Genomic DNA, 2,789 nt, shown 5'->3' on the forward strand with positions numbered 1-2,789 from the left:
CTTTTTTGGTTTCTTGCAGTAGTGTTTTGTAGTTTTCTCTGTATAGGTCTTTTGTAGCAATACTTTTTGACTAACCCATTTATCTTTCTTGTTTGCAAACCCAGTATTTATGTTGCTCTGCTTCCCAGGAATGGGCAGAACAGCGATTTGATCACTTGGCTGCTAACTGAAAGGTTAGCAGTTCAAATCCACTGGCCACTCCAGAAGTGAAAGACGTGAGTCTGCGTCTGTAAAGATTTCCAGGGCTGTTGTGTCCTGTGTGGTCACTGTGAGTCAGAACTGACTTACCAGCAGGGGGATGGGACTTGGGTTTGGGGACCAACACGGGGAATTGTTTGGGCCCTGATTTATGTGCTCCCATCTTCTTAGCTGCATTCTTGTCATTGTTGTTGTTGTTAGGTATCAGAGAGTTGGTACCGACTCATAGTGACCTTATGCACAGCAGAATGAAACACTGCCCGATCCTGGGCCAACCTCACTATTGTTGCCACGCTTGAGTCCATCGATGCTGCCACTTGGCCAATCCATCTCACTGGGGGTCTTTCTCTTTTTCTCTGAGCCTCCACCTTACCAAACATGATATCCTTCTCCAGTGACTGGTCCCTCCTGACAATATGTCTGAAGTATGAGAGATGAACTTTGGCCATCCTGGCCTCCAAGGAGCACTCTGGCTGCACTTCTTCCATCACGGATCTGTTTGTTCTTTTGGCAGCCCGTGATACTTTTAATATTCTCCTCTAACACCATAACTCAAAAGCATCAATTCTTCTACGGTCTTCCTTATTCACTGTCCAGCTTTCACATGCATATGAGGTTATTGAAAATACCATGGCTTGGGTCAGGAGCACCTTAGTCCTCAAACTGACATTCTTGTAACTGAGGGTAAATTCAGGGGGATCTTCCTCTAGGCTCCCTGTCCTAGAGCCCCTTTCCACAGGAGATGGCCAAGGGAGTCACCCAACGGCCATACCCACCCCTCCAGAGGGCAGCTGCTCTGTGGGGCACTGTAACCTGCCTCTTCCTCCTGCCCAGACCAAGCAGGAGGTCAGCCGTTCAGGGCAGAGGGCCCGGGCCGGGGAGAGGCCCAGACTGGGAAGAACCCAACAGTTATAGCTCGATCACACCCAGAACATCTCTCAGCAGCTCAGGGCCTGCCAGACAGGCTCTCCCATATCTATGACTGGCACACAGCAGGGGAAGTCCCGTGTCCAGGACCAGGGGACCGAGATCCTCAGGGCTGTGAACTCACAGTATCAAATACTGAATAAGTACTGAGTGAGGGGATGTCCCAGGCTCTGAACTCACAGAATCAGACCAGGAGGGACACAGACAAAGGCAACTGGGGGCAGCAGAAGGCAGCGAGGAGGTGGACAGGGAAGAGTGAAAGGGGCCTTTCCCCTGGAAAGCATCCCTCTATGGAGAGGACAGACCTGTCCAGAAACCCCAGGAGGGCCGCACTCTGGAGTGGAGATCTACTCGATCGTAACAAAGATGAACTCCTGAGTTAGACTCCTGGGCCTGCCACAGAGGACCACAGACGGGGCGGCGTGTGAGAATACAAGTGCTTAGCATCACAGTCCAACATCAGGGTGTCTATGGGGCCATGGTCTCCAAAACCCGTGTCTCTCCTGGGTCTAGTAGCTCCTGGTGCTCCCTAGGAAGGGCTTCCAAGCAGTTCATTCCTATTCGACCCTCTGCTGAGAATTTCATTTTCCATCCCAGGTAGACTGAATCGGAACCTGCATTTTAACATCATCCCTAAATGACTCTGATACCTACATAAGACTCATGTGGGGGTCTTGTAGATTCAAATTTAATCTGTCTGGGGTGTTGTTGTTGTTAAGTGCCTTTGCGCTGGTTCTGACTCATCGTAACCTGTATAGGATTTCCGAGGAGCAGCTGGTGAATTTGAACCACAGACCTTGCAGTTCAAACTGACCTTAGCGTCCAGTGCATTATCCCACAGCACCACACCAGGTGGAAAGGTAAATTCTCAGTAGAGGATGGAACCCTAATGAACCGGTTCAAATGCCCATCCTTGGCTTACAGCTACAGCCTAACTCTCTCCCCCATAGTCCCATGGAGTCTTCCCTCTTCATCATCTCAGTTCCTCATCTCCTCTCTCTCAAGGATGCCACTCAGATGGGGCCAGGACCCACCTGTGTCCGATAGTGTGGTTGTTGGGTGCATTCCAACTCATAGCACCCCCATGTGACAGAATAGGACTGCCCCGTAGAGTTTCAACGCTGTCATCTTTACGGGAACAGAGCTACCCTGGAGCTGTTGGGTGGGTTCGAACTCCAATCTTTTGGTGAGCAACCAAGCACTTAATCTTTGCACCACCAGGGCTCCTTTTGAATTGAATTGTGTCCCTCCAAAAAGATACATGGACGTCCCAACCCCTGCACCTGAGACCATGACTTAGTTTAGAAATAGGGGTCTTCTTTGTAATCCCTCCTGGATTGGGGAGGGTCCTAGACCTCATTCCTTCTGAGTGGCGTTTCATAAAAGGGGAGAACAAATGCCACATGAAGACACATCTACCAGGAGCAAGGGACACTGAGGACCAGGGCAGCGCGGCTCTGGGCAGGAGACGGGGACCCACCCTCTCTCAGAGCCCCAGAGGGGATTGGTCTGAACACTTAAACGTTCCCTAATGGATCCCTTTCCTCCTGGATGATCTCCTAATGACTCATCTCAGTGTGAGCAGAGACCCAGCCTCCAAGCAAGGCCACCTGCATGGATGGGTTCCAGGGTCAGGGCTTCAGGATTCTTTCTGAGGGACACAA

The sequence above is a fragment of the Chrysochloris asiatica genome, unplaced genomic scaffold (genome assembly GCF_000296735.1).
Source record: "Chrysochloris asiatica unplaced genomic scaffold, ChrAsi1.0 scaffold00040, whole genome shotgun sequence".
Classification (NCBI taxonomy): domain Eukaryota; kingdom Metazoa; phylum Chordata; class Mammalia; order Afrosoricida; family Chrysochloridae; genus Chrysochloris; species Chrysochloris asiatica.